At 35.9% G+C, this 12,014-nt stretch overlaps 1 long non-coding RNA gene across 16 annotated transcripts; it reads right to left on the reverse strand.

Moving 5' to 3' along the window:
* Nucleotides 1-1,518: 1,518 nt before the first annotated feature.
* On the reverse strand, nucleotides 1,519-11,466 carry LOC107851194. Of its 16 annotated transcripts, none has more exons than XR_007048687.1 (11): nucleotides 11,342-11,465; nucleotides 11,002-11,127; nucleotides 10,851-10,915; nucleotides 10,465-10,595; nucleotides 6,329-6,633; nucleotides 6,078-6,164; nucleotides 5,953-6,007; nucleotides 5,465-5,576; nucleotides 2,379-2,475; nucleotides 2,052-2,182; nucleotides 1,519-1,812 (listed from the first exon to the last, which is right to left on the reverse strand). It is a non-coding gene; the product is annotated as an uncharacterized LOC107851194 (long non-coding RNA). The 16 variants fall into 16 exon arrangements; XR_007048681.1 differs by having other exon boundaries at nucleotides 2,052-2,221; nucleotides 10,851-10,923; XR_007048688.1 differs by lacking the exon at nucleotides 10,851-10,915.
* Between the last annotated feature and the right edge of the window lie 548 nt (nucleotides 11,467-12,014).

Consider the following 12,014-nt stretch of genomic DNA (forward strand, 5'->3'; position numbering starts at 1 on the left):
TTCATTTGGCCCAATAAACTGGTCAAGAGAGCCTTAATAGGTGATGCACCTACTTAGTTCTTAGGTTGGTCAAAAGGTTAAAGTAGGTGATTCACCTACTAGCTTAAATCAGTCAAGCAAGCACCTTAATATTTTATTCCATTTTAAGATCAAAATGCTTATAGTTAAACTTAAAACTTATGTACACTTGGTCACTTCATCCCTTAGATTCAAATGCCTACTTAAGGCCCCAAGTTTAGATACTCTCATCGATGGTAACTTACTCGTACCACGTTTCAATATACGTGGGAATTCCTTCGAACCTATCTTACCATCACTAATTACATAGGATACTCGAGCCCATTACGTGCCCCATAAGTCCATATCAAGTGCTACATGAGTAGAACTAGTACATGCGGAATATAGGGTGTTATAGGATCAATATCAACGTCGTCAACACCTAGGAGTGTTGTAAGAGAACTTTAAAGAATGCTCATAGAACTTTTAGTGTGTAGTCCATCAACTTTCAGCAATACTTTGGTCCTATCTTCTCCTGTGATAATTAATATGGATTCAAATCGAGTATCTTCTATGGATTCTAAAATTTGATCAATAAGTTATTATCCGCGGATCATATTGCATTTCAGCCTCTTCGATTTATAATGCGACTTGTGTTTTCTGTACGCCTGGGATCAATTGCAAAGTAGATTCAACAGTTGTGGAGCAAAAAGTGCAGGTCATTTCTTTATACGTATCTGGCATTCTTGGGAAGTTTTCTCATTTGTCACCTCTATAATCAAGGTAGCTTGAAATCCAACATCTTCTATCGTCTCACAGATTGTTTCCTCCTACATGTTTAAGCAAGTATTTTTAGCAACTACAACAAACCACTTCTCCAAAGATCCAACGACAAAAAGAATTATAGCTAATAGCATTTCTTCAAGAAGTCAAAGTAAATTTATTCATGAATTTCTGAGCATTAATGACACACATAATATTAAGGAACTGCTAAGCTAAAGAAGTCTGGAAAACAAAAGCAATTTCAACTTTTATAATTACTACTGCATAACGTCGGGTACTTGGTACTAACATGTAAATGCATCTTTAATATAGTACTAAGCATAATGTTTAAACTAACATCATTAGTTTTGAATCTGAATTAAAATAGATGAATTTAATCCCAAATAAAGCTTATATTTACATATGATAGTCATTGTTGTCTATTTACATTATTAGAGATAATATTTATAAATTCTACAATAGGGGATGCAGTTGTTGCTGTGATCACCTTGTAATAAGTCATATTTACTGAACTACCCTTGGTCGTCCACTTGATCACCTTTCTATATAAAAATAATAATAATAATAATAATAATAATAATAATAATAATAATAATAATAATAATAATAATAAGTAAAGGTTTGATGTACTACTACTTTGTCTTTTGTGGTACTACCAAACCTTTTCTATTATACTAGATAAGTATACCCGTGCATTGCACGGGCCCAACGTGTATAGTAGAATAAAATGAAGATATAACAACAAGGGACTGTTCCGTTTGATTGGACCAGTTAATCGAAATGATTCCAAATGTATGTTTTATACAATCATGGGAATAACATATTATTGCCGTTTGATTGGACCAGTTGATCGAAATGATTTCAAATGTATGTTTTATACAATCATGGGAATAACATATTACTGGATGCTCATATTTACATATGATAGTCATTGTTGTCTATTTACATTGTTAGAGATAATATTTATAAATTCTACAATAGGGGATGCAGTTGTTGCCGTGATCAATCTCTTGAGCATTCACGATGAAACACCTGTTAAATTAGATTTAAAGAATAAATTAGTTATGAAGTTGAAAATGTGCTGATAAAACAAATCTTTTTCAATGAAAACAAACACAATAGCTGTTAGAATAAAAGTTGCAATAACCCAGGCTATTATAGTATCAGGATGAATATCCATTTGGAAAATTGTAAGAATTACTTTGTAGATACCATTCGTAATACTGTATGTATCTCTTTGTTTTAAAAATGTTGGATAAACATTTACATACCTATTGGCGAAGTAGCTGGATTGTTGTGGAATATTGATACCATTGACACAGAGTTGTTAACAAGAAGTAGCTGGATTGTTGTGGAATATTGATACCATTGACACATAGAGTTGTTAACAAAGTGAAACCGCCTATGATGAAAACCAAATGTCAAAGCCAAAAACAACCATCTGTGAGAAGACCCAATATCAGTGTTGTCGGTGTCCGCATATGTCAATTTGAAATCAAAGCATCATGGGCAACGTAGTAAGCTTAGCAGTAATGCTACTTTTATGAGAATGTGGCCCATTCGGCCAACAGGTAAAAGATCAAGTGAAGGATGTGTACCGAGCAATGAAACCATGTGTCCTTTTGCGCTTCATGTTGCTTGGTTGGTACGTGCTCTTAGAAAACAGAGGCATCCCACTCGATGAAGAATGATCAACTGCATGAACAGACATAGAAGAACGATGTAGTAATTGATATAAAACCACGTTAATTACAGAATACATTGTATTCAAGTCTCTGATGATTTAATTGGATAGTAATGAAATGAGGACTCACGCCAAAAGTAAAGGACACGGGAAGAGAAAGAACTTTGTAAGCTAGCATGACTAAGAGAGGAGGAACAAACGCCTCAACTTCCACAGCAGGAATAACAGAAGTGTTGGACTTCTGTCACAGGCAATGCATATGAAATTGATTAAATATACTAAAACAGATTTGTCTTTTCACTTTTTGAAAAGTAAACTGGTTCGAAGTTGTTCTAGGGAAGTCATAAATTTACAATTCAAATACTCAAGCTTTAGAACCACAAATAAACATACACAGTCAAGAGAGAGAAAAAATAAATTGAGGAAGAGGAGTGAAAGGTACAAACAATATTTTCCACCAAGGGGTCATAGACATTATTTCGATCTATTGCCTAAAACAGATTGCAAGGGTGCCTTCTAGACTTATAAATTAGGTATAGTAAATGATGCCATGAAAATATAAGGATTAGAGAATCATGTGATCCAAATGGTATCCAAACATAAGTTTGTAATGTCCGGAAGATGTTAGAGAAAATGGGTAACCAAGTTATGTTACATTAAATAGAGTACCTTAATTCGATAAATTCCAATACAGAATATATTCAAAGATGTGGACTACTGCGGTATAAAACTTAGTATACATGTGAAACTTTTGAGAGAGCGATAAGCAGAAACTTAGATATGTTACAAGGGTCACAGAAGATTCCCCATCAATTTGGTTGGTCAATGCAATTTGAAGGATGAAATTTAACCGACTCTCTTTACTTCTTTTTTCCTTTTTAGAAAGCTTGATATATACTTTGGATTCACTGTCCATTTGAAAAAGTTAGGGTATAAGGTAGAACTACTATAAAAGGGTGGGGTAAAGGATGAAATGGAATCAGCTGCTTAACCGTTTATAAGTCCAATGATTTCCGGCTCAGATCTCAGTTTCTCATGAGAAAGGAGAAGACGACCACACCCTGGCTGCAAAAAAAATGATTCCACGTGAAAGAGATGGCCTCAAATCAAAGACTATTTTGGTGTTTTCCAAGCCAAGATACGGGCCAACATGTCTCATTGCCCGGATGGAATGATGAGGACTGAAATTAAATAGTGGAGAAAAGGCCATTTCTGGAAAAAACCAATAAACAAGTATCATTACAGCCTCTTTCAGAAAATATTTATTCTTCCGTAGATTTCACGAAATTATGGAAGTTGTGGACTAAAGCATCCAGGAACGCCTGATGGAGAAGGAACCAGATATTTTGTTTCTGGTTTTCTTTGAGGGAAGAAAGAAGATTAATAATTGAAAATCATAGGCCAAACAGAGGGAGTTAAACCATGGCTGCAAATTCTATAACCTGACTGTCCCGCTAACATACGGTTTATCAAATCCCGATTCTAACTAGCTCAAAAAAATCAATCATCACAGTCCTATTAAAGACCTAGACTTGAACTTAGAGGACAATTAAGGTCTTTTTTGTCACCCAATATAATTTTATTTTCATATTTGTTGTATAGCTTTTCAAAAGAACAATACAATACAATGAAAACAACCATCAAAACAGGCTTATTCATCAACATTTATATATATAAAGGGCAGGGTGTACAGACTTTACCCCTACTATTGTGGGGTAGAGAGGGACTGTTTCCGATGGTCCCTCGGCTCAAGAAAATCATTTTACAGAACTCAGTTGATGCTGAACAAATATGATGATACAAAGGACTTGGAAGATGATGTAAACTTACACAGAAAGTCGCAGATTTAACATATTCCAACATTGGATCATGCAAAAGAATCTATTTTTTTTTCAAAGCAAATGAGGCTCAGATGTGTGGAATGATGAGGCATAAGAGAAGCCAACCACACCATGGCTGCAAATGTAGATTGCATGGGAGAGAGAAATCTCAGTCACAAGCTATACCGGGTTGCCACACTAAGATACGGGCCGGTAATCTCAATGCCCGCATTGGTTAGCCCAGAAAATAGAAACACCATCATCACTGCCTCTTTATGTACTATCCATCCACACAAAAAAGACACATACACGAGAGAAGGCAGCATATACAAGTTAAATCAATTTTCCATTTTCTCATAAAATATAAGGGCTGTTACGTGGTGCCAAATTATCCCAAGCTTAATCGGGAGACATTAACATAATGGTTCACTACCTACTAACTTTCTCTCTTAATATGTGACCTTCAAATGCTTCTATCTAGCATCGTCAAATCACCTCTTTTTAATATTTCTTTAACCTATACTACTTCTATTTCTCTTCGAATACTACACTATCGTCAACCTGTTGCATCTTCTTACCTTATCATGGCGTTGAATATCAAAAATCAAAGTCATATAACTTTAGGTGAATTATGGAACAATCTAAATGTACCAGAGAAGATGGGTATAACAATCAAATAGACCGAACAGATAGGTATCATCTCTATACATAATAATTGTGTAATTGTCTTAACATGTAGGTAATTTTTTTCCCCTAAGTAATTCACCCGACTCATCAGAAAGCAACCAAGTAGACCAAAAAGGAGATAAATAAATACATACAGAAGATATGTAAACTTATAGTTTTTTTAAGAGAGAAGTGAACTCTTTTTAGCATGGGAAAAGATGAATGAGCAATATGAAAAGATTGTCTATTTATTTGTCTAATTTGTTCTAGAAGTTGTCAAATCTAGAAGGTAGTGGAAAGACTGCACACATGTGCGTCAACCATAGCCACAAGATATTCTCTCTCTCTCTATATATATAGAAAGAGAGGCATTCAAACACTAATTGTGATGTCAATAGAGAACTGCTTAATTAATTTAAACATATAAGATAAGAACAACAGAAAGTGCAACTCTATGTGAAAACAGTAGAACAAAACATTACTAAAAGCATTAAAATCAGTGTAAGAACTATACCAACACAATGAGCAGTGTGTGATTTTCGCAAAATAGCAGCAAGCCCAAGATCTCCAATTTTCTTCTCCAACACGTTTTCAAGAAACAGCTCTGCCACTGGATATGTTAAACCCTGGAAAATTAAGCCTAACAAAATTACACGCAGAACGTTATGCTAGATTTGCCTTTACACAAGAGTAGTATGCAGTACTGGTATATGAATCGTGGGTGCATCTCTGAAGTTTTGGATAACAAGCCAGCGTTAATAGTAGGACTCATCAGAATGAGATGCAAATTAGGTCGTCGCGGAAGGAGGTCACGTAAAATTATCAAGAGAAAATGTTTTTCCTTGTATTGATAAATGTTTCACATTCATAAAGTAAGAAAACTCAAAAACATCTCCCTCAAGTCGTTCATAGGAAAGTAAGGTTCAGTAAAAGAATCAGAATGGATAAATATACAAAACACCCTCCCTCCTTCCTACATTCTTAGAACCAATTTATAATCACCTTCAGTCTAGACACTTGATTATCCAGCCCACGAGATTTGGTTGAATGGAACCCTCTGTTAAGATAAATTTGGGTCATTACCAGGTAAGATCACAAAAATTGAACCAAATGCACAAGTGTCTTACTTCCAACGTATGACTCTTTGTACTTTTCTCAATTAATCCAATTCCCTCAAGGACATTTGTGATGTCATAAATTCTTCTCTTTGCCACCTGTAGAACAAGAATTTTTATAAATTATCTCATATGAAATGAAAAGATCCAAATGAAGTGAAGAGAAAAGCACAAAATATTTTCTACTAATCTTACAAATCCATATTCATGAAACCATTATTAACATGTATCTTCTCCATACTACGATACAAGGGGAACTTCACCTCCAAAACATCTGCAGAATGGATCAAATCAAGTGTTCCATCATCAGTCTCCTGACCCCAAAATCTTGTGTGATGTGTCTACATTTAGATATATGTATATTCCTCTTGGGGGTACTTAGACGAAGCTGCTAAATGTGTGGGTTATCTTCATATTTGTTGTCGTATGGCATGATCTGGAGTGGTACTGCTCCTGAATTTCATCAACCTCCACTTGTACTATTATATCAAACTTTGTCTTTATTTGGCTACATGTTGGTTATTGGCTTCAGGAAACTTCTTTCTTGGGCATGGTTGACCTGCATAGTCTTTATACCAGAAATGATTGTAAAGTCAACAACAAATACTTTGAAGGTACTTTCATTTGAGTGTTAATTCAACTCCTTTTACACAATTAACTGAATAGTTTTCCCAACAAGTAAGTATATTTTGTCATGCCATGTTACTGACCTAATTGTACTCGCTAGGTGGAAAGTTATGTTGGCAAGTTTCTGTACCATGAACTTAGTGCTGTTGCCGGGGCTATCACACTCACTTTTCTAATGGTATGCTGCTAATATTTCAGGAGCGGAAAAGAAATAATGATTGCTTATCTTTATGCATGATCATACTAAAGTTATCCTATCATTTTATATATTTAACTATGTTAATAGTAATTTTTTTCTGAAGTACTAAACGAAGGTCAACATGATATTTGACAGAAAAGAAAAAAAAGGAAAAGAAACACACTGGTGCTTCAGAATGATAAAGTTTTTCAATGGATAATTCAACATAGACTAAATGAAAGAAAGAGAACAGAGAAACTTTTTGGATTTTAATGCATACAATCAATTGAATAGCTGAATGCAACATCTGTTTTTGTAGTTCATTGGATTGTGTGTTGGTGGATATAATTAGAAGCACTTAAGGACGAACCATTAAGTGCTTGAAAGGATGGTAGTCTTCTTGAACAACATCATCCTTCCCTTCATTTTTTTTTTTGAATAACTGTGGTGTCCGGGCCTCCTTCCCTTCACTACTATTCCTTTACTTATTCAAGTTTCCACTTTCTTCACCCAACATTCCCCACCCACCCCCCCCCCCCCCCCCCCCCCAAAAAAAAAAACCTTTGGTCTCTTTGGGCCATTGGAACAGCAGAAGGGAGAAGGGAAAGTAGATATTCCAAGGAGCATACAGCAAAATGAACTTTTGTGTATCTAAAAGTCAAATAATGATTGTCCTTTAGCTGCTTAAGGATTCAAAGCATCATATTAAATTTTCGTATGAAAGCACTTTGTGCGCAGGTTAAATGTAAGACCCCGCAAAGTTCCCTTGTAGTCCGAGCCTTAGAGCGTGTCAAGTGAAGTGTAATTCTGGCCCTAAAAGATTGAGAAGAGACTTACCAAGTGATTGGTGTTTAAACCATATAGAATTTTCTCAAATTAGACCTTTTGTCATGTAGAGAATTGAATTATCTTTCCAACGATACCAATTTCGTCCAAATCCGATATCGAGGTGAGAAGTTATGGCCGTTTTACCGAGAGTTGTCGGAATTGCCCAGGTGCGACGGACGATCCGACGGCCCGTCGAGTCTGCGACGGCCCGTCGCAACCAAGGTAGTAACTCCCTTTTCTAGACCACGTGCGACGACTAAGACGACGGACCGTCAAGGATGTGACGGACTGTCGCTAGGACCGTCGCGTTGAGGCAGTGTGGTGTCACTCTGGCCATCGTGCGACGAACAATCTGACGAACCGTTGAACTTGCGATAGACCGTTGCTCCGACCGTCGCATCAAGGCAGTGTGTCCCATTCCTAGCCAACATGCGATGGACGACCCGACGGACCGTCGGACTTGCGACGGACCGTCGCAGCCTCCGTTCAGTGTTTTAACTCGTTTTAACAAGGGGCTTTTGGGTCTTTTCCCTTTTAACTCTCATATATATTCCAAACAAACTTGATAACCTCATTATCTCCTAAAACATCCAAAGTCTAGGGTTTCTCCCTCGAGAGCAAATCTAAAACCCTTCTCCAAGAAATCCAAGAACTCACCATGGATTCATAAATTGAGTTGAGATCTGAGTTCCCCAAGTTCAAGGGTTGCAAGAACCCTCTCTCAAGAGTAAGAAGAAGAGTTTAGAGCAAGCTTGTTCATCCAATTTTATAATCTAAGGTATGTGGGGTTTTGAACAAGGATAATCCTTTCATCCTTGTGCTCAAATGCTTATTTATACTATGATTTTCTGCAATTTATGAGATTTTACATGAAATTGAATTGGGGGTTTTCACCCATTATTATTGGTTGCAAGCTTTTGATGTTTCGCATTAATTGAGAGTCTAATGACATGATTTTTACATGTTTTCTTGAGAAATTATAGCTGGATCTATACCCCATGATTTTAATCCTTGAGAAGTTAATAGTTGAAATGTTTGAGTATATGAAGTATATGAGTATGTTGAGATTTTGAGATAAATTGCTGAAATTTCCAGATTCCTACATGAGTTATGAATCTATATGCTATCTATTATGCTTTTGATGACTTTTAACTTGAGATTGAATTATGGGTTATTAAGCCCTACTTGAGACTTGAGATTTTATGAACTCTTGTGCTATAAGCACCCATGATTTGAGTATTCTGATATTATTGAGAAATGTTTTGACCTAATGGCCATTGAGTTTTAAAATCCACTCTACTACATGAGATTACCTATTTGATTATTGGGTTCGTGGTGAACCATGAGATTATTTATAAAAGTGGATTTTTACGAGATGAGCGTAGATAATCTAAAGAGAGTAGTATTTAGCACCGTGCGGGTAAGATACTATGGTTTCTTACCCAAAAACTACGTGCCACCGTAGGTTGGGCCTGAGGCCGAGTTTATGATTATTATTGAGCCTAAGGCCGAGTTGATATTGGGCCCGAGGCTGAGTTTGTTTAGTGATCACTGCTTGGCAAGAGTATGACGCCTCTCCCCAACGTGAGGTCTCTTTCTTAGGAGGACAAGACGTTGGACTCCATGTAGCTCGCATGGTTTATGTCGGTTAAGAGAATCTCCCTTGACATTTAAACTTTGAGATCAGTTACTCCCTAAACTAAAGTATTTTTCCATTGAGATAAGATATTTTCCTTTAAAACTAAAATAATTTCCCTTGATATGAGTATTTTTCCCTAAAGCTTGAAATGAGATATTTTCCTAACGTGAATGAAATGCCTTCAAGTATGTTCCAAAGTTATATGATTTCAAATTCCAAGTATTTGAGTTCAAAAGAGTTACGAGTTCTTGAGCATTAGAGAAGTTTTACTCTCCATGAGACATATGAACAAGTTGAAAGTATTGTTTAAAGTTTCCTTTAGCTTATGGGTAATGAGAATAAGAGAAGATTACCGATTTCAAAGTTAAACTATGATGACTCACGAGATTGTGTTACATGTTCCATTTTACATGATTCATGAGCTTTACATTTTATACTTATTCAAGCCATGTGAGTCATTACTTATTGCATATATGATTTGATTAAAGAGTATTGATGTTGTTTTATATAAATGCATGCACCCCCACATACTTCGTACATTCCCAAGTGCTGATCCACATATACGTCTATGTGCTACATTGTCTTATAATATAGGTTCAGGTGCTCAGTCTCAGCCTCGTCAGTGACTTTCGAGTACCTCTGTCTACATCCCTACAGTGGTGAGTCCTCATGGTTTGAGTACCTATCGTCAGATATTTCAGTATTTGAGAGACTATGTTATTACTTTCAGTTCATTTCGAGTCAGTTGGGGATCTGTCCCAATGGCTCTCTAGTTCATGGATTAGTAGAGGCTTTGTCAGACTAGTTATCAGATTGCGGTTGTGTTGAGGTTTCCAGTATTGTGGTTGTTTGGACCGAGCATTTTCTCCGTATTTCCTTTCATATGATATGACTATGCTAGTGTTTTAATTATTTCATCTTGAAATGAGTGTTATTAGTTGAAACAGGCTCAAAGGGTTAGCTTGGGGCTACTTGTAGCCTTAAGCACTGTGTGACGTCCCGGGAGGCGATTTCGGGTCGTTACATTAAACCTTTACGAAATAACACCAGCTAATAGATTTTAGTAATGGAGTGTCCACATGCCAATAAAGTTGTATAAGCAGAACCTGACGATGAGAAGCACTTACATTGTTGTCATTGGCAAGAAACAGGACATCTTGCATGCTTAGGCCAATTTTCTTATACCTCCGACACTTATCTTCTGGAAGTTCAGGCAATGACTCACGGATACTGTCCACATACTCCTTAGTGAGAGTAACTCCAGGAAGATCAGGTTCAGGGAAATAACGATAGTCAGCAAATAATAAACTTCATATGTATGAACTTCTTTATTGTTTTGACAGAAAAACGACAAAAGATTATCACTTGGATTACTTCATAGTGATGCCGAAATTTAGGATTCATAGTTTAGTACGTAATAAAAATTATAAACATGAACAAAGTTGAAGGACACAGGGGAGGTATAATCGTTTTACATATTTCAATTTAATAAAGATACAACCAAGAATCTTACCTTCTCTAGAACTTTTTATATGTGGACACAAGGATTTTTTTTGACTACTCATATGATCCCAGTAACTGAAAACCTAAACATCAGTTTGCCCATCCTTCAACACCATGAAAACAAAGCACACGCAAACACAAATAATAAAAATTCCATTTACCAGGAGCCACGATGGTAGCTGTTGATGGAACTATTGAATCATTTCTCTTAGGCGCAGCATTCATTGGCTTCACTAACGAACGTCTCCGAGAATTCAAAGCAGTTGACAAGTTATCCAAATGGGATACTACAAAATACCAAACATAATAACAAAAACTCCATATCTAAAAATGAACCTCAGAATCTTTGAACCCAGATGCAAAATTTCTCCACAAAATGGAAAAAATTGAAATTTTGAAGGGAACAACAACTTTAAAAATCTGCAAATAACCCACAAATTTGTACTCTCAACAAAGCATGAAGAAAAATAGGAAAAACAGAATTGTAACAACAAACATTACCTAAGATGAATTTATTTGGAGGAAGAATCGGAGCTGAGAAATTTTTATCCTAGAAAATGTTTTCCTCGACAAAAAGAAAAGTTTATTTCTTACATGTTTTGTTTATGCTTGGTTGATAGATGGAAAATATGTTTTAGTATTTGATCGGTGAATGAAAAGATATTTTTTAAAAAATATATTTTAATATTTAGCTAAAGCGTTAAAATATATTTTAAAATTTTTTTAAAAAATAAATTAAAAAAATTAAAATTTTTTGGGAAGGAGTTGTTAGGTGGGTGGGTGGGGTGTCAGAATAGGTAGTAGGGGTGAGATAAAAGAAATTTTAATTTTTTTATTAAAAATAAAAATAGGGGTAGTAGGATCTGTGCGGGGGGATGGGAAAAAAATTGAAAATTAAAAAAATATAAAATTTTGAGGTTGTTGGGGGAGGGGATGGGAGAGGGGATGGTAAGGGGGAGGGAGGATAGGGGTGTAGAGTAAGAGAAAAGTTTGAATTTTTTAATAAAATATAGATATTATGTTTGGAAGAGGGGCTAGTAGGAGTAGGGGTGAGGTGGGTAGGCGATGGACTACGAAAAAATTTTAAATACTTTTTAAAACAATTGAATTTTGGGAGTGGTGGTGGGGGTAAGTGTAGGGGATAGGGGTAGTGTCAGGGTGATAGGGTATTAGG

Source organism: Capsicum annuum, chromosome 12 (genome assembly GCF_002878395.1).
Source record: "Capsicum annuum cultivar UCD-10X-F1 chromosome 12, UCD10Xv1.1, whole genome shotgun sequence".
NCBI lineage: Eukaryota > Viridiplantae > Streptophyta > Magnoliopsida > Solanales > Solanaceae > Capsicum > Capsicum annuum.